This window comes from Acyrthosiphon pisum, chromosome A2 (genome assembly GCF_005508785.2).
Source record: "Acyrthosiphon pisum isolate AL4f chromosome A2, pea_aphid_22Mar2018_4r6ur, whole genome shotgun sequence".
Lineage (NCBI taxonomy): Eukaryota > Metazoa > Arthropoda > Insecta > Hemiptera > Aphididae > Acyrthosiphon > Acyrthosiphon pisum.
The window spans coordinates 102,118,000-102,140,554 of NC_042495.1; the positions used below are offsets into that span (position 1 = coordinate 102,118,000).

Sequence of the window (22,555 nt, forward strand, 5' to 3'; positions counted from 1 at the left end):
ACATTATAAAATGTGGACATAGGTAATTATTTTAAATTATAGAGGTAATAAATAATAATTGTTATTACATAGTTTATACTTATTACCTACATCAATCATGTTACATTGATTATTTTGTTTATATTTGTTTTTTTAGTTAGGTAGTATAAATGTTTAATATTATGTAGGTGTCTTAGATTTATCCAGTCATATAATTACCAATGGCCAGAGCTGCCGCGGTCTTTATGCTTAATAAAAAATAAAAATAAAAAAATATCATATAATATGTAGGTACCTAAAGCCCAAAGCTAAAAACTGTTCAAGATATCTATAAATTGTACATAAATAGGATTTGAGTTATATTTCTTTATTAGTACATTACAAATTTATTAATTGAAATTATAACATGGTGTAGCGTGTGCCTTAGTTTAAGTTCATTACGCAAAAATTGCATAATCAACAATAAAGATATAAAGTAGCATGCATTTATTGAAATTAAATGAAAATTATCTTAACAATATACATTTAAAAGAAAAATCCTAAACGTCCATATTAAAAAAAAAAAATAACAACTAGGAACATATTTTCACTATGAGTCATTACTTATTACTTCATAGGTATCTAAATTAATTACTAATAACAAAGAAAATCATTAATTTATTTGTAAAACGAAATAGTAGGTACGTCACATTAATCCAACATTTTATTATGGGCTAATATCATGTGAGCTCTAAGTGACGATACAGGTTTACATGACTTCCAACAAATTCTGCATATTCGCAATTTCCAATACTGTTTAGGGCATCCAAAATCGTTATGAGCAAGTAGATGGTGTTGAAAATTGTAGCTACGGCCACAATTGCAAGGGCACAAAAACACAGTTTGTGGATATAGCAACATTTTAGCTAAGTATTCTGTAATAGTGTAATACATATAAGTAATATTATGCATTCTTTAAATTTGGTGTATTTTGTTTTTATAATTATATTACTTATTGTTACCACAATATGTATGTTATCCAAGGGTCTTATATTACACAATTGATTAAAACTTTCACAAAAAAATAACAAAATAGTTAGCACACACCACACATAAAATATATCATTTAACATTCAAATATAATATAATAGGTATAATATTAGATTATAATTTTATAGATATTGAAAACTAAATAAAACTATCACCACACATAAACATATAACATAGTACATACATAATATATTGACCCGACTTCCGACAAAAAAATGTATAAACCGTACAAAATATAAAAAAAAATTGGGGCTTTTGAAGTGTAATGAGCTATTTATGTATTATATAATATAGTAGCCAGCACTTATATTAAAATCTATGTTAAAATTTAGATTACGGTCTGCGGGTGTTCATTTTATTTTATAAAAATTATTATACAGTAAAAAAATTGATTACGAAATCAAATTAAACTCAAATCTCAATGGACACAATAATCATATAATTAAGTTCGTAACAAAACAAATATTGAAGTACTTTTTTTTATTTATTCCGTCTATTACAAATAATCATGTGTTATAATTTATAAATCATTCCTTACCATTGATTGTATAATAGAAAATTAGGTAAGTACCTATTTATTGAGTGAACAGTGGCAATTAGACTTGATTGGCACTAATATCATTTGAGATCTGGGGGAGGGGGCTGAAGCCATATTATAATAATATTGAACAAGCTTCAACAAATTTTAGGACAGGTTTGGGGGAGGGGGAACTTAGCCCTTAAACCCCTCTTCGAATCGTGCCTATGATAGTGACTAAAATCATATTTATGCAAACTGCAAAAGAATGAACTAAATCAATTACCTAATCAAAATATCTATATAATATAATATTAGTCTTAACTCTTAAGTAGTATTATAAAATATTATTAAGGAAATGACAAATATTTTTAAATTTCAAGTACTTAGATATACCTACCTACCTACCTACTGTAAAAAGTAAAAACCTTTTATTTAAAATAAAATTTACAACTTAATTGATGTATTACATTTATATTCAAAGAAAAAAAAATTAATGTTTGAGTGTATATTACAAAGTAGTGTGTCTAATGTCTATATAAAAAACCAGCTATAAAAGTGGCACCACCAGGATTCATGGCCTTATAAATAGTATTTAGTTTTAACCTATAAGTCATTAAATAATTATATTACTAATAATAAATAATATTAGTCACTAGGCACTGTCAATGCAATCGCGGTATTTATTTTAAGCTCTAACAATAAGTTGGTTGTAGGCATAACTAAATAAATCGGTATGATCACAAATTTGTGATACGCTATACGCATACCATCCTTGTCACGTCTATCGCGTAGTTTTTCCTCTTCTATAATATCCTATTGATATTGCCGATCAATGAAATGCGGATAACTACAAGCAATGGTTTTGTGTGTAGAATAGTGGGGAGATGCACAAACTGGTCGAAAACTTGTTTATTGTAATCATACTTATTTATTTAGTCATGGTTGTAGATACATATACTTATATCAGTATTATAATATGGCAATGGGCGTACGGGAGGGGGGGCATGGCCGTTTTATATGCGCTCATTTTTTTGTGAAGCGATAGCCCCCTATAAATTGTTCTAAAATTTATCCACAACCACCCCTCCCTCCCCCGTAGAAAATACCTGAGAACACCACTGAATATTGCTATAGGCACAACCTATCAATCGTACATGTATATATTTTTTTAAATTAATTATTAATCGCAATTATAGTAGAATCTTTCATAATGCAAACGAAACATAATAATTTATTGAAAATTAACAATATTGGTTCTATGTAAATTTTAAATTTAATTAAATAAATCAGAGTAAGGAACGTGTTTGATCTTCAGTTTTGTAAAATTAAATTTATTTTTCTTGGTTTCGATTATGATACATGATTTGTTCAAGCCTTTTATTCAACACTTCCATTTGAAGTTCATGCAACAATTTCAGCTTCAAATTTGAACGATCAATGCTAACATTTATCCTCTCATTACTGTTATTGCACTGTAAATCATTATTCAAACTCTTCAACGAGTATGGTCCATTATCTGAAAATGCATACAAAATAATTTTTATAGTATTATGTGAAAATATTGAAATTATAAAAAAACAACTGTGTACAGTATTTGAAAATAAGCCCATACAAAATAGATATAAAATATACTAAATAGGTAGTTCTTTTGTAATATTTTAATGTTAAGTATAGGTAATATATACAAATATTAGTAATCTAAAAAATAATAGACAGAGTACCAATATAACTGATGGCATTTATAGCGGAATCAATGTACTTTTTCCCCTAATAAATAGAGCTCAGGTAGAATTAATAAAATCCCAATATATTATAGTCTATTATTACATATGCCTATTCAGTAAACTAGTATATTATATTAAACTAGAAATGTCATATTTGTATTTAGTATAATATCCACAAATATGAGGTATTAGGCTTAGTAATAATTGTTTATAATTGCACATAATTATAAGGTATATAATAACAACTATTCATAAATAACTTTGTGAACTTTTGCTACATGTGTCTTGAGACTGACTTTTTGTACAAAGGTTCTACAACATATGTTACACCGAAATTGTCTAGGTACTCTGCACCCGTACATCAGATGACTTTTCAGATTATATTTCCGCCATTTGCCTTTGTATTTATGACCACATCCGTTCGGACATACAGCAGGATCATCAACAACGATTGTTTCTAGTTTGGATAGTAATATACCTGCAAGACATCGAGTTAAAATTAGTTATGATTAATTATAGACTTTTTACATTAGTAAATGGGCACACTGTATTTTCGGTACATACATAATACGTTGTATAAAGCCAAATAATGATTTATTTAAAGCAAAGCAATTTATTTTATTTTACCACTTAAACAAATAAAACAATATAATAACTACCTATCGTTAATTAATATCAAACAATTTCTATATTAGAAAGTAGAATAACAGTTTTTAGAAAATCGTTAAAATAATAATTACATTCTATAAAAAAAAAAAAAAATAGTATAAAATAGGTACCTAACAATAATATTTCTATTATCATATATTGAAATATAATATATATTTAGGTTAAAACATTTTATTAATTAGGTTTCTTATACAGTTATACCATTAAGATTTAAAAGATACAATCAATTGATTTATTGACAATAGTTGGTGGTCAATGTGTAGTGCAACAATTTACAGTTTTTACTTTATATTTTATAATACAAGCTCCTAGATACCTAGTAATTAGAAGTACCATGTTGATATGATTATATAATACAAACACATTCAAATTTGGAAATGTTTCTGTACTTAATTTCAGTATAATGAAAGTGGTATTGAAAATATCAGTAACCTTGAAAATTATTAGGCAGGTACTAAAACTTACTTATTATCAGTTGTTAGACTGTAAGAATCGTCAATAATAAGTCATAAATTAAAACAACAACTAAACGGTGGTAAACCTGTAACCTGTATATTGAAATGGATTTGTTTTAATTTATGTTTCCACATGTTTGATAAAATACAATAAAAAATATAATGTTATTAGGGGTATAAACAAATAGTGCTAAGTATTTACTTTGGTTACTCATAAAATATTAAATCTAATGAGTCGAATATATTATAATTTGATCATTAAAGAAATTACACCTTTATATACAGACTTAATAATTGTTACGTAATAATAAAGGTTTTGTAAATATTTGTATTTGCCAATCGTATTATGTTTGCTAGTCAATGTTTTACTTAGTTCTACATATTTTTAAATTGAATCAAGTAGTATGAATTCAAAAATATATTAAATCAATATCTTGCTGAAAAATAATAACTTGTCAATAATGAAAGTTAGTGTTCAAACATATTTATATCAAATGTTGTACTTTACTAACTAAAATAAAATTACCTTTGCTTTTACAATTTTAAATATTATTGTTGTAATCGAATTCTGTATATTGTATATGGCATTGCACACAATATCAGGGCATGAGTTCTAAGATATACATTCAAACTACTTACTTTAAAAATCAAATCAAATAAATATTTTTAACTTCATAACATACATTGAAATTTAGTTATATATTTTTTTATATACAGTTTGTTCTGCCATATATGTACCATTAAATATCTCATCCTGATGACCTTAGATTGAAAAACGGTTTGTTGTAATGGATAGTACAAAAATATACATTTAGGGAAAATTTCAAATTTTTAACTGCTTTGGTTCACGCATGCATAATTTAACTTAAGATTTTTTGAATAGCAACTCTTATTTTTATCATCAAATATAATCAAAATAATATGTTACATATTGATTCCATAGTAAAAATTTCCAAATCCATGGAAATGTTAAATCTAAGCTCATTGGGCGGAGATATTTAGTGGTACAAATAAGACAGGACACACTGTATAATATTCAATATTTTGGTTACATAAAATGTAATGAAATAACAAATCCATTTTTAAAACACCAGACATATCTGAAATCAAAAAACAAAAAGTATTAGAGTTAAGTAAATTATTATAGTAAAAATAATGAAATATTTAATTCTGTAATGATAAAATTGAAATATTTATGAGTTTATGACAGATTTTTTTTTATTCAATTCAATATTATTAAAGATAAACTTTAATATTTATAAATGAGGTAATAAAGGCTGTTCAAAGGGGGGGGGGGGGGAGGAATCAAAATTGATCTAAGCTCTCAAAGACCCATGATGACTAAATCCAAGAAAAGAGCCACTTGTATAATGTTCACCTAGGTGACAAAATATTCTTTGAGCAGGTCTTGAGGTTGCTTAGTAAGTTAAGTAAGTGAATACATACATATTATTCCATTAAAATTGAACAAATTATATAAGAATATCATTATTTAATAATTTATTTATTGCTCCTCAAATATTTGTACTTATGAGTTAAAAAGAACTAAAAATTAAAAATAAACGAATGATCAATTTATAGATTTTTACTTTTTATACCTATGTTATATATTATATAAAAATCCTAACTACCATTTATGTTAGCTTAGATAATTATTAAAGTGGTTTCATTTAACAGTCAATCATAGTTGAAAATGTATATTCTCATTCCAAAAGGTAAAAAACTTAAAAACAATAAAAAATTAGTTAAAAAATTAATATATATTTTTTTTTGTAAATAATGTTTTAGAATACATGAAAATATTTAAAGAAATTTAAAAAATAAACGTAAAATGAACTTTTTGTAATAATGAGTATAGGTAGGCACTTACTTAAAAGGATAAGCTTGTATATTTTTATATATTAAGTACATATTATGATTTGATATTTTCATTTATAAATTGTAAATAGTATTTTAGTGTAAGATTTGTTTAGTTTATTTGATAATTTTTTAGTTTGTTGTGATTATTGTTTATTATAAAAATATACTACGTACCTACTGTACCTACAATATTATTATCTTTTAAATAAACTATAATCAAACCATAAAAAAATATTCACGTATATTTTAAAAACCTAAAAACTATATTACTTTATTTTGAACTTTAACATTAGGTTTATTATATAACATATTATACTATATTACAATATGCTGTTAAAACAAAAAAAAAACTATTATTTTAATTCAAATACCATAATAAATAACATTACACTAAGAAATATAGAAAAAAAAATTAGTTCCCATCAGGATTAAAAGCATATAACTAAAAATAACTAGACAATAGACTTAATAAAAATTAACAAATTATATATCTATCATGAAACTTAATTTTCACATAATTCAACAAAGCACATGCTCATTGCATCCAAAATATTTTTGTGTACTGCCATTTGATGCTTGTTGAGATTAACTTTTTGGGCAAAAGTCCTAGGACAGTATTCACATTTAAACTGTGGTGGTACACCACATTCATACTTGAGATGTCTGCGCAATGTTCCACGATGATTATATGATCGGCCACAGTTATTCGGACATGGCAATTTCAACAAGTTTGACTTTTGGAACAATCCTATTTATCAAAATGAAAAACAAACCAAATTATACTTTTCTATTATTTATTTTTACTATTTATGTTAGAACATTTATTGTACATAATATGTTAGTTTGGCAGACCACATGAAGAAAATGTCCAGGCTTGTTAAATTGGGTGAACCATTGCTGAGTTAATAAATAAAAATAATATATTTTTAAGCTGTTGTGTTTATTGGTTGGTACCTATTTTATTTCCGGTTAAGAGTAAAATAACAAATCTACCCCATACACTATCTATAATGGATTTTAGCAATAATGTCAATATATCGTTTTTGAATACAAAATAATGACCATTCATTCCTTATTATATAGAAATGCATTTATTAGATTTCAACACTTCTTTGAAAGCCAATTACACTAATCTAATATCTGACACAATATTTTTGATTTTGATGCAATAATTTGTCAATATATTTATCTTATTACTGAAAAAGTCAACTCTTAACACAATAAATGTTTTTCGAGTTCCACATAACTGAACGATGAGTTAAGATAATATGTCACTAAAATAAATAAAGCTTAAGGTAATAAATAATAAAGAAATTCAATGTGATAATAATATAAGGTAGGTTAATAACAAAATCACACTTTATTTGTCATCATTTAATGTCATAGAGTTTAAATTTTTAAAGAACAAATAAAAACACTGTTAGGATATTAAAGTTTTAACTTCTAAATAAATTACGTATACATAATAAATATACAGTAGGTATTTCTGTAGTATTTATTCAATTGTGTTTTAAACAACTGATAAATATTGAGTTTATAAAACAGGTCTTCCATAGTGATCTAAAACAGAACAAAGATTATTATTATTTGTATTTTTTTTTTTAAATCTTTAAAGTATATCATTATTTTTTAAACTCATCATTATTTATCATATTTGTTTATAGTTGTATAATGTAATTATATTTTATAATAATATCAAACATATTTAGTGGTATTAATGTATGCACAGTAACGGTAAAATGCACCATTACCAATCTTGATTACATAGCCTAATATTGGTACCAACTTCAATTCTATAGAGCCTACATTTATTTTATATACTCATTATACCTTAGTTATTTTACACAGGATGTTTTTTAAACAATAAACAAAATAAGGGAAACATCAAATATATGTTTTTAAAATTATAGAAAAAGTAAAAAATTAATATTTTTCAATATATTGAGTGTTTGCTATTACAATTATTACCTTGTATACCTGAATGCAATTTAATAATGTGAAGCATAATTTATTATTTTCGTTATACTTACACTTTTGAGTTAAATTCAAAAAATATTTGTTATTGTGGTTGTTTTATGCCTAGTCATATGAACTATTAAATGGTCATTTCGTTTGAATGCTTTTGAACAAATTCCACATCTGTATTGGGGTTCAACTCCACATTCTTTTCTTATATGCCTACTTAAATCATATTTGTACTTATAACTTCGACCACATCCATTCCAGCACGGCCACCTTGAAAAATTACCTAAGTATGTGAAGATATAATTATTAATAAATATAAAATGTTTATGTATACAATAAATATTATATGTGTTAAGAACTAAATCATTATAAATAATCTAAAAGCCAATAGCAAACAACATATTTCTACTTATGTTATTTACTATTCATTTTGAATTACAATCTGTTATTATTAAAGACAAAACCTATTAACCTCTGTTCCAACCGATATACAAATACACTGTATTATCCACTGCTAAAACCATGTCAATCTATTTATACTTAATTTTTATTTTTCCAAATAATGTACAACTTAATTTAACCAATTACATTTTTTATTCAATTATGTAACATAATTATCTTATTTTATAACTTATTTTTAAGTTAACCTGAATAATCTTAATAGTTTATGCTGTACCAATAATAAATGAAAATCTGTTATTAACAAAAAATAAAACAATTGATGTGAACAATTTTTTTAAGAAAGTAGGCAACAAGGAAACAATTACCATACTTATACAACAAATTTAAATTAGGAAATATAGTGTTAAATTATATAATTTCATATTGTTCATGATACATTATTAATTATTACATAATATACTTAATTTAGTTAACAGGAATGAAATATTTTTAAATTATAATTATTTTTACCTAATCTAAGAATTGATATTATGCATAGACTCCTATAATACTATACTAGGTAACAATAGGAGCGGTCAAACAATTTTGTATTGTGTGTGTGTGTGAGGGAGGGAAATGATTTTTTTTTTTTGTCTGATCATTAAAAATAAATGTAATTCACTATTATAATTAGTACAAACATATTTATAAAAATAAGGTATGGAAAAAGCTGAGCTGGACAGTTAGTAAACATAAAGCATTCAAAATATTGAAAAAAAGGTCATGAGAGGCTCGATCCCCTCTCATCAACCCACCGTTTGACCGTCACTGCTAGATAAAAAACTTGTATCATCTTGTTTTACCATACTTTTAGAGGAAAATTGATAAAGATACTTAAACAACATATATATGTTCTGTGATTTAGTATGTATAAATAGTTTGAAATTTTTATATCGAAACCAACCCAAAAAATTGGGGATGAACTTCAGTTATTCGTGTATTCGTTTTATTCAAAGTTTCTAATCTAGTTTAGTACAAAAATCTGTGACACCGTGTAGTCATTTTTATATTAAGTAATTCACAGTCAAATGAAAACATAAAAATATTTTTTGACCAAAGAAAATAAATCATATAATATAATGCTTAACATTTTACAAAATTACATAGGTATTAATAAATTAACTGTTATTAATTGCTTTTAAATAGTTTCTGATGAACCACAATCATATGTGACTTTAAGTGATGAACATGTTTAAACATTTTACGGCAAGTATCACAGCGATATTGAGGAGGAATACCACATTCTTTTCTTATGTGTCGTATTAAGTCACCTTTGTTCTTATAACTTCTACCACAGTTGTTCATACATGGCCACCGGCCTTGTAAACCTGTAAACAAATTAATGTTGTTAAGCCACCATAAAAAAAATATTGGACTGATAATAAGCAATCGGCATTTATTCAATAGAATAAAGTGAATAATTTTTCATTTCAAATCAAAATATATAAGTATAGAATTAACTAAAATGCTAAGTAAGTAATAAGTTATAACTAATTAAAATAGCTGGAAGCTATGACTGTTATTTTACAGTTTGAATAAGCTTAACTGTTCTAATAATTAAGCCTTAATTAAATAAAATATTATATGCATATAAAATCAAGTCCACTAATAGCAAATGAGTAAACAAAAACTTAATTTTCTTTATAGGGATAAGACAATATAAATTATTTTTAAAAACCTTAAATACTGTTTTATTTTAATTTTGATATCTCTGTTGGCAATTTAAATATGGCAAACATTTTAATAACAATTCAAGAATTACAATCAACCAATTTTACTATTGTTTAAACATTTACATGTGCCGAGTGATGCTGTGCAGTGCACTTTTTGTATTCAATAACTAATAACTAAAACTAATTTTTTATTTCATATTACAATAATCATCATACCTGGTCATAGACAAGATTCATATTATAATAAAACATGCAAAAATATATTTTAATTATATAAAAAAAATTAATTTTGTATCTCTATAGTATATGAACTATATAAATGCTGGTATAGGTTATTAGAATAATTTATTATTAGTATGATACATGATATTCAGTTTAAAATTTAACAATCTGTTACTATTGTATGTATTATTTTTTGTTTTTTATTAGAAGGTGTTTAATAATATGTTTAACTAAATAACTTTAGTTTTAATATAATATGTATCTGCTACAAACAATTCTAGTAGATAAATTAGTATTAATAATAATCTGCATTCTGATTCTATAACCATTGAAAACAAATGTCAACAAATCTTTCCAGAACATACATTTAAAAAGATTATAATATTTATACTCTATTCAGAATGAGATCGTACTTCGGCGGCGACCAGTTTTCGTCGGGCGGTGGTCAGACATATGGTGAGACGCTTCCCCCACCTAGAAAGCTCGTGGGGCTAGCGCTGCGGAACGAAGCCACGCCCATGTTCAGAAGTTGACCGCCAAGGTACGATCTCGTTCCGAATAGAGTAATATTGCATTTTAAAAGCTAATGCTATGTGTTACCTATAGACAGGTTAAAAATGTGTATTTTATGTATGTTAATGTAACATAAAAAATAACGAATATATAGAAATATTTTGTAATTATGTAACTTTATATATTTACCTACTATAACCACTAATAGGAATAAAACCCGTCCCACCCTAATAGGCTGCCATTTTGAGTCTACTCGTAGGATAAACAATAAAAATTATCTGCGGGATATGTGATAATTTTTGTAATAAAAAGTAAAGATACCTTCCTCGGCTAAAAGATATTAACCATGGATAACATCGGCATATCACTGATATTTGGTAGATGATAAGCTAATAAAATAATCCTATCCATGAAAAATCATTGAATGAAACATTAGCAGACTCAATATGGCAGCCTCTGAGGGTGTTACACTTTTAGAATATAAACTTTACAGTTCAGTAACTATAACTTAGGTAGTAGGTACAAATAGTAAAATAATTTTTTTGGCACCCGAAACTACTATGACATTATTTAGATACTGTCTTGATAAAAAAGGAGAGTACTTCATTCAACACAGACATCAGCATACATTTTTCAAAACCTAATTGATTATTAATATTTTATATTATATTGTTAGTCTTCTATAATTTATTAATGAAGATTGATAGATAATACAGAGGTGAAAAAGTAATTCTACAGATATGACAAAATACTGAAGGACCAATATTTTATATCACACAATCACGTTACTATTTTATTGATTATTTATACTATTTAGATTAAATATCTAACTTTTGATCAAATTAACAATTTTAAAACGGCTTAGAATCAGTTATTAAAAAGAAATTATTTTTCAGTTATCAGTTAATTTTGATTCATAAAATGTGAATAAAAATTAAAGAATTTATAAAATATATTAATAATAATTAATTTTACTTGTACATATTGCTCCATATACTTAATTGTAAAATATTTAAAATTGTTATTTACTTTTAATTAATACTTTTTAACCAAAAAAAAAAAAACTTCAATCATAAATTAAGTAATTTGTTTTAATTTGGTCAATAAGTGACTATAATATAATCACTTTAAATTAAGACCTGCTATGATGTAAATTAAAGGGAGGTCTCTTAGTCATTTAATATACCGTAATTTTAGCAATATTTTATATTTATCAAACATTTTTAAAAAAAATATCTCTAAAAATAATGTCTAAGGTAATTCTAAATCAAAACCATAAGTTGCCTGCATAGTGCATATATTGTTTGAAAATAAAAAAATGTATACTGATAAAAATTAGGACAAACAAAAAAAAAAAAGATATAACAATTTTAAAATTATATAATTTATAAAAAAATATATGATATTTAGTAGTAAAATTATCTAAAGATGTAAAACAAAAATAACAAACTGTTTCTGATATATGCCTAATTATATTATGTTATATGTACCTAATAAGTAATAACTATTGAAAAAAAATCCGTTAATAGAAATATTAGATACAATAATTAGAAAAACCTTTCATTGTATTCTAAGTAAATTATACCATAGATTATAAAAATCTTCATAAAATTATTTTGTTAAAAGTTTTAAATTAAAATTCTGTATGTAAAAGTTATTTTAATTATAACAAGAACTTCATGATTTAACTGTTTTTTTTTTTATAATAACAATGGTTATAATTTAAAGTTAGGCATTCAGTAAATTATTCAAGTACTTTATGAACCAATAAATTATGTTTTTTCAATGTGTCTCTACATCTGAACATCCTGCCACAAAATGAACATTCAAAAGTTGGAGGAATATTAGAGCATGATAAAAAATGTCTAGTTAAATGTGCTTTATGCTTAAAAGCTTTTGAGCATTGGATACATTTATGTTGAGGAGCAACGCCGCATTCTTTTCTTAAATGTCTAATAAGATTGTGTCTTTCTTTGTAACTTCGACCACATATATTTGGACACATATATCTTCCACTGATTGGACAAACTGTAAAATTCAATAAAAATGAGTTATGATGAAAAAATATACCTACTAAGAATATGTGAGACAATTAAAACTGCAGAGAAATTAAGCAAAAGCAGTTTTCAACGTCATAAGAATAAGAGTTTATCAATTTATAACTGATAGTTAAATTTTAAATCTTCATACTAATTAATTTAATGATTTAATAAATATATATACCTACTAAGTACTAACAATTTGTTATATTGTAGAGAAAAAATAACACAAATATAGTTGAATAAACAAATATCAACACTGTCTACGCTTATATATTATGCAACTATTTATAAATCATATGTCTTACAGTATATTTGCATGTGGCTTAATAAAAATGTAATATAATATATATTTAATGAGAAAATTTTTAAAATAGTTTATATTTATGTTTATTAAAAAAATATATAGAACTCAATACAGTAGAATATATATAAATATTTCAGTTATAAACCTCTATCAACATTACAATAAACATTTATAATCTTGGTACACAGATTTTACATTTTACATAATTGGACAATTATATTTAAGTGTTGCTTATCAATTACATATTACAGGTATAGAAAATGAATATAGCTATCATAACATATAGAACATGTTTTTAAGTCATACCAAACTAACATTTAAAAATGTCTAGAAATTTAAATTAACTAATATAAATATAATAGTTTAATAAGCACCTTTGTTAGTAATTTTAGTTTTATTCTGAAATACAAGGAAATGATAGCCTAAAAAAAAATTCTTAAGACTATGACCAATAACATTATATACTTTTATAATTTATTAGAAATTAAATGTCATACGTTTAGTTAACTGACATTAGAGTCTATAGAACATGTTTTTTATTAATAATGATTAGAATTTATGGTTGAAGATCAGTCTTTATACTAAATAATTTTTGAAAGATGTATATTGTTCATAATTTTATTGATATTTCCACCAGTAACTTAGTTTATTAGTACCTATAATACAGATATAATATTTACAAAGTTGGTTTATGTATATTATTTACAATTTTAGTTATATTTGATAGAAGATCTGATCCTATTTTGTCGGATTTATTGTGTAATGTAGTATTTATTTCTTGTATCCTCATGTTTGCCACCTTTGATAATGATGTGTTTCATTGTTATTTACTCCAAATTATCCATAAATAAGTGGTTTTTTTTTTAGATTTAGGTAGTTGTGGGTCAGGAATGTGAGTCCAATTCATAGGCAGTTCATTATAGTTGCACCCATCCTTTTTAGATCTAGGATGTACCTTATTTATGTATTGATTTTTATTGAAATTGATTTGGTATTTTAGATTTCCAGTGTTTTTGGCATTTGTAGCAAAGTATATATTGTAAATGTTTTTTTGTGTTGGAATATGTGTTTATATTTAAGAGTGGGTATCAGTATTGGACATTTCATGATTAGCTTTTTCTTTGCAGTGTATACCGCTGTGTCCGGTTATCAATACCTATATAAACCATTCTATTCCTTTCTTGAACAAGTTTGATATATTGGAAGGGATTGTTGTGTATTTAATGCTCATAAGACTGCTAAGTATAAATTGCTGATTACTAAATGGTTTTTTTGTGTTGTTTTAATTGTAAGTTATTAAAGTTACAAAAGTTATGAACTATTATAGAGTGTGATTTGAGTGATTCTTTACGTTTAAATGATTTTATACAAAATGAACACCGATATTGAGGCTCAACACCACACTCTTGTCGACAATGACGATATAATGAAAATTTTTTTTTATACGTTCTACCACAATAACTATTTGGACATATCCATCGACCATTTTGTAGCTGTGCTATTCCTATAAAAGATAGATTATAATTAATGATATAATGGGTTAGGTAGGTACTCACATAAATAAATAATATACATAAATTAATTTATTATTTAAATAAAAAGCGCTTAAAAGCTTGTATAAGATTCTTAATTTATTTATAAAGTTAAATAGTTTATTAAGTGTGCAATACTTTTTTTAAATTTTTTATTTAGCATTTTGGGTTAAAATCCAAAAATAAAAGTTATATCACAAGTCCATAAATTATAATAATACCATACCTAATGCAGAGTTGGCAATATAGTGACAAAATTATTAGATTTATGTATAGCTGTAATAAAAATTTTCTGGTAAAATATTTTTAAAAAAAAAGTTGAAAAATAAAGTCCATTTATACAGTTATAAAAATATAAAGTACTTCAGTAGTTCAGTACTTATTAATTGAGACCAAATTAATAAAAAAATATATTAAACAACATTATACAATGTAGGGCCATAAATGGGAAATATTAACAAATATAAAAAAATAATGTTTTATAAAAGGATTAGATCTAATAAAAAGTGTAGGTCTACAATTTGTATTAAGAAATTTTTCATGGTAAAGGCCAATGTTATTAAAAGATAATCAATTTTTTTCTCTCCAAATATGCACTCTACAAGTAACAATGTAAAATTTAACAATAATAATAATAAACAATGTACAGCTGTACATGTTATAAGCTGATTATTTTTTACTTTCACACGGACACTTTCCAACCAACTTCAAACTCATTCCGTTCTCATGTCCTCAAAGTACATGAAATCAGTGGCATATTTACAATTTTTTATGGGGAGTATATCTTATTAATATAAAAATAAAATGAATTATATGAAGTAATATTTATATTGAAAGCAAATGCAACAATAAAATAAAAATATTAAACGTGTTCCTATAGAAAGAACAAAAAAAAAAAAAGGCCATGCATGGTTAGATCTATCCACATCGTCTACTCCCACAAATAGGTCACTGTGCCAAATTGGAGATTAAAAAATAAATCTAAACATTTTTGCGTGTCATAAACACATTTTTTAAAAAGTTTTCAAGCCAGTTTTCTTAAACCAAAATGTTATTCCAATATAATCAAGTGTGTGATGTCTATGGACTGTACCTTAGGCACACCATATTAAAATTCAACATCATTTAGGTCTATAAGTTCAACAAAAACTCAAATCATTATATTAAAACAAAATTACTTTATTATTATTAATTATATATATCCCTGCTTATGCTAATTATATGGAACAATAGTAAATTAATGACAAAAATTCAGTTATTAAAATGACGATTATAAATGATGAATTCCATAAAAAAAAAAACTTAATATATATTAATACATACTAATACCACATAACTATACTATAATACAGGGGTGGCCACTTATCTTAATTTTGGGAGCCGCAAATTTATGAAGCTAATTCGAAGCAAGCCACTTTGTTAAGAGATGTTTATTAAATGGTTTATAAAATGAATAAACATTTATTTAACATTTATTAATTTATTATTTATAGAAATAACTTAGAGCTTCAAGAAACTGACTCAAGAGCCTTGTGCGGCTCGCAAGCCTTGTTGTGGCCACCTCTGCTATAATATATAATAATAAATAGAATGAATAATAATATATTATTATAGTATAGTTACAACCTACGTTTAATTTTTTTACATTTCTAATACACCATGAATAAGTGCTCTGTGTGTGTTCATGTTTTGTATTTTTGGAAAAGTTTTATCACATTTATCACACTGAAATGGATGAATCACCAAATTTTTTGGTAATAAATGACTGCGCAAATGTTTGTTCAAAGTGTTGAAGTGTTTAAAAGATTTTGAGCATACAGCACAAACATTTTTGTCAAAATCATACTTTTTTTTGTTCTTCTTAAGGTCTTTATTTTTTCCAGTACTGTTTAGTGCTTTTTTTCCAGTTCCTGAAAAATAATAAACAACAAAATAATTTTAAAAAAAAAATAAAAAATACTGATTTAAACAATTATAAATAATAATATTTTATCAACGTTTTTTAACAATGCATACATTTTATAATATTTAATTTAATAAAAATTACAGACTTAATGTTAATAAAGCGTAAATAAGCATTGAAATATTTTGTTATAGTTTTTAAATGTAGCTATACAGTACATCGGTACGTATATTTTGTATACTGGTATCTCATACATTAATACATTTTAAAATAAAGTACATATAGTAGTTAGTGACTAGTATGTACTAACTAGTAGTATGTACTATACTAGTATGTACTGTATATATGGTCTTATAACAATGACAAGGAGGACTTATGTTCAACCCCATCAATTGTTTAGCACTAAATTTGAGACCCTTCATACATTTGAGCTCCAAAACTTATTTTAAATGGAGAATTATTACAAAATGAACAAACTGCAAGTTTAGTTTATGAAAATCAATAATATTAAATTGATAACCATTAAAAATGTGAATATATTTATATTTTATACATACGGTTTTTCAAATATGTGTATAATATGTATGAATATAAATAAACTATTATAGGTAATAGGTTAAGTACATATAAAACAATATAATTAATTATCAATCCAGTTTTATCAATCAAGTTTTAAATGCAAAATATTTTATTACTTAACTAGTTTATGTCACCATCATATAAATATATTTCATATTGCACTGAAAATTGCAATTCAAATTTGAAAGCCAAACATATAGGTACTTACTCAACTTAATGATCATAAACACATTATATACCTAAATAAGAATAAGACCAAATAAAATTACTTGGAGAAGAATATAGAGTAAAGGCACTCAATAAGGTTCAATAGCAAAAAACCAATAGTAAAAACATAAATAAATTCCATATCTTTATCTAACATTATAGATAATTATGGAACCATTTTATTATTAGCTGGTGAATTAACCTTGGAGTTTGTTGTGTGTATGCGTTTCTGAAAAAAATATACATTTATAATCATTTTAGAATATATTCAAATATTTAAAATCGCAGATTATCACATTTTAATTGATTCTATTATGTACAGTTTCAAATTGTATTCTATAAATGTACCTGAATATTAATATAAATAAACAAATATTATATGTATTTAAATAAACTATTTATGTTTCAGTTAACATATTAATATAATTAATTTGGTATTAATCTGAATCCCCAATTTGCCATTCGCTATAAAACGCATAAACTTCATTTGGTATATTAGGATCGGAAAGTCTATGTATAGTGTTTTTGTGAGTTTTCATGTTGTCCTTGCGTGTGAATTTCTTTTTACAAATGTCACATTGAAATTTTGGTGAAACATCACCGCACGATAGTTGGTGACTCTTCAAATGACTACTACGCTTGAAAAATTTGAAACATTTCGAGCAATTATATTGAGGGCCAACCCCACACTCTTTGGCCAAGTGAAAACTTAAATGGGCTTTGCGTTTGTAATTGCGGCCACATTTCGGGCACAACCATCTTTCATCTATTAACAAGAAAAAAACATAAAGTAAAAAACATAGGAATGTTGTGGCTGATGTCAACCTATTTTCTACATATTGACTATTACTAAAGAATAAAGTACAAGCACAGGGTATTAGCACTTCTTTGTTGAATAAAAACAAACATAGTATAATAATTGATATACAAACCAAAAACAACAAGCAAAAATATTTTGGGTCTAGATATAGAAATAAGTTATGTTTAAATAAAATTTGAAAATCAAAATTAAATTAATGGGTTATATTAAAATGGTGTATTATAACCTACAGGTATATAAAATTTCTAAAAATGTATTTAATTTTAAGCATACAGAATTTGTGTTGTTGAGATAAGCGTTACTCAAATATTTTGTATTAAATATTAACAAAACCCTTAAATATTTATAACATGTATAAAATATAATCGGCTATCACCCACCATTTGTAAATAAATATGAGTATAGTATGCATTCTACTAATGTTGTGTGTTCTACTATAACTAGGATATCCGAATTCATTAAGGTTATTGCATTATTTATTATAATTTATAATAATATATATCAGTTTTATACATTTTATCTTGTTACCTTTCAGTGCTAATATTATAAAACCAATGCTGTTACAGGTAATAACAGTTTATTTGGTTAAAGTATTGCTTGTGATGTATTATAGCAAGTTAGCATAGTTTATTTATAGATAAACTATAATTAAAACACTATACTTTTTAAAATGCTTGTAAAAGAATTTCATCGTTTATTACCTACTAGGGAATCCAGTTTAAGTACACAGTTATAAATAATAATTATGGAAATTCTTTTAACTTTAATCTATCATATCATAATATGTTATTATATTTTAACTATTTTCTATAAGATAACTTATTTATTGTAGCCTGCATATTATACTTTAATTATTATTACGGTAAACCACAGTTTATTGATGGACCTGATATTTTGTTCAATGTGCAAAAAGAAATTTACTGGAAAGATAGTTATATAATTATTATTACATCTCATAAACCTAGTTATAATCACCATGGAGTGTATAATATTATTTAACAAAGTTATTTCCTCTCACATTGACTACAAAGAAGTCTCACCAAATCCACACTTCAGATGGGTATATCATCTTTTTAAATGGGATTACAGATTGAGCCCCGTCCAACAAGAGGTCAGCATAGGTACTATTGGAACCCGAGTATGGCGATCAAAGTATAAAAGAGTCTAGGGAGCAATTACACATACACGTACATAAAGTTTCAATTTTGAAACTGAAATAAAAAGTACATTCAAGTGTCTTATTGCCAACCTTTTAGTCTAAAATTAAATGTGCCACACACATGCACATAAATATTATAGTAAAATTTATTTTTCCTCTGCCGTTATTAATTTTATAACTTTGACATACCTGAATATTATTTGTGTCGTTTTTATGATCTACTCAAAACATTCACAGCACTTTCACAGTATCAACATATATTTTCCAATTGATTTATGTTTCTTCAATGCGCTATTATATTAGGATATTTTAGGTACCTAGCCAACTAGGTTATCACATATTTAACTATGTTGTTAAGTGTTAACATAAAATTAGATTAATGATTTAATCTAAAATGCGATTATCATAAATCATAAAACTAATAGTTTCTGATTGAATTACTAATAATAATGATTGATATCAATATTGTCAATGGATGCACAAATAGTGGGTACTCTTTATTTTGTATATTATGTATTTCAGGGTTTACTATTGTCTTTAATATGCTGATAACAACTATTGAGAAAATGTCTAGAAATATATTATTCATTTAATATTCTTGTAATAAAATAATATCATAATAAAAATAAAGTAATCAAGTGTAATATAAATAAGCAAAGCAAATGCATAATTCAAATAAATCTTATGCAAGCTTGAAAAAATACAATATACAAACTATGATATATATTTAAGTAACACAATATTTTAACAATAAAAACAACAGCAGCTGTAATAAATTAAGAATTGGTTATTTAGTAATATAAGAGATCAATTTATTATTTTAATGGCATTTTATTTAAGGTGGATTTAATATTTTAATATAGGGTATGGAAAGCGTACTTATACATTTGGGTAAAAATAAAATACTGGTTTCTTCAGTCTGCTCAGAATCTAGAACACTAATGATACAATTTATAGTATCGATTTTATGTAATACATTTATGGATAAGTGCTAAATGTTTTTTGAGATGTTCATTTCTTCTGAAGTTTTTAGTACAAAAGATACAAGCAAATTGAGGCGGAATTCCACATTCGTGCAAAAAATGACTTCTCATATTCTTTTTATGTTTGTAACTTTTTCCGCATTTGTTTGGACACCAATATCGTTTATTTTTGATGCAATCTGAGACTGCAAGTACAATAAAATATATTATATCTATTATATATAACAAATATTTAAATATCATAGTAATCAAATGTATGATTTCATTCAGACATTTTTTTATTCGCATTTCATGGATGAATAAAAACATGCAAATAAATGTTTGTATTATAATATTTCTTAAATTTATACCTAATTTTGTAAATATCACAAAGGTAGTAACTCCACAGAGTTTTTAAACAAATTAAGAAAAAAATAAAACTGATGTATAGGAATACAAAAAAAAAAAATATTGCCTTTAACTAAAATAAAACTTAATTTAATGAACAGTAGACATATGGTATTTGAGATTGCATTTTTGAGCAAACTTTCTATGACAATAAAAACATTGGAATTGAGGTTCTTTGCCGCATTCGTACTTCAAATGGCGTGCAACACTGTCTCTTCTTTTATATGACCGACTGCAGTTTGGACAAAAGTGTGGTTTAATCATTTGTACTAAAAATAAAAATAAGTATATTTTTTATCAAACTTCTAAGCAAATATAATAAATGATACACCAATGGAGTATTACCCAAGAAAGTTAATTAAAAATTAACTAGAAAGTTAATTTTTCTTTACTCTAAACCAGTAGTGGGAGTTAATTTAAAAATGAACAGGTACATTTTCCAGTCCATTATATTAGGTAACTATCTTAGTGCATGCTTTTGAAAATTAAAGCTGTACAGCCTTTGTTATTTAAGCATTGTTCATACAGTTTTACCATATTTTTAAGAGCTTAGAACAGTAACCAAATAAACCCGATATTATCTTCAGAGTTATCATAAATATTGTCAATTATATTCACGGACTAAGATATCTTAGTCCGTGATTATATTTTATGGGAGTAAATGAGATAAAGAATTTTCAAATAGTTGCACTGAACCATTTCAAAAAGTGGAAATACCCAGATCTTGTACCTGATCCTTCAGTTACTCTCAGACTGACATAACATAAAATAAATATGAAAATAGAATAATTTCAATAATATTGTGTTTCATTTTTTTTAGTCCTTTTAAAATATGAATTCAACAATAACATGACATAAAATATAACAATTTAGAGAATAAATACCATAACAAAATAAACATTTAGAAAGACAATGTTGTTCATAAAAAAAAATTATGAAAGAAAGGCAATTATAATAAAAAGCAGAGGATGTGATACATGAATGTATTGTCTCCGCCTTACAAGTACGTTACATGGTAAATTGTACGCTCAGCAGAACATGTGTAGCTCCGTTAGTTTAAAAACTAGAGTGAATTGATCTCTTATAAAGGAGAATCTCTTATATAAGAGATTATTATCTAGGCAACCTCATAGGATTTTTATTATATTTTAATATAAAAGCGAGTTATGAGTATTTTTAAATTGTAAATTGTTTGTACATCTTAAAATACTTATAACTCGCTTTAAAATTAAAATATAATAAAAGCCCAGGTGGTTGCCTAGATGATAATCAAACCTTTAGATTTTATAAGAAATTCACTCTAATTTTTAAATTAACGGAGCTACACGTGTTCTGCTGAGTGTTAAATTTGGAATGTCAAACGGAGACAACACATTAAGAAATTTTAAATCGTTCAAAGGGTCAGATAAGAAGCCTATAGTGATAAAGAAAAACATGAGAGAAAAGAGAAAGTATATGGCAAGTTTTAAGAGGTCAAAACCCTATAATATAAAATAATTACATCATAATATTATGTATTTATATAATATAATTAAATTAATATGTACTTCAGTCACATTAAAATTTTTAGATTTAATAATAAACGCGAA

At 25.1% G+C, this 22,555-nt stretch overlaps 1 long non-coding RNA gene across 1 annotated transcript; it reads right to left on the minus strand.

The window, feature by feature from the left end:
- Positions 1-18,139: 18,139 nt before the first annotated feature.
- Positions 18,140-20,211, minus strand: LOC103310253. Its single transcript, XR_003839412.1, has 2 exons — positions 19,786-20,211; positions 18,140-18,383 (listed from the first exon to the last, which is right to left on the minus strand). It is a non-coding gene; the product is annotated as an uncharacterized LOC103310253 (long non-coding RNA).
- Positions 20,212-22,555: the final 2,344 nt, after the last annotated feature.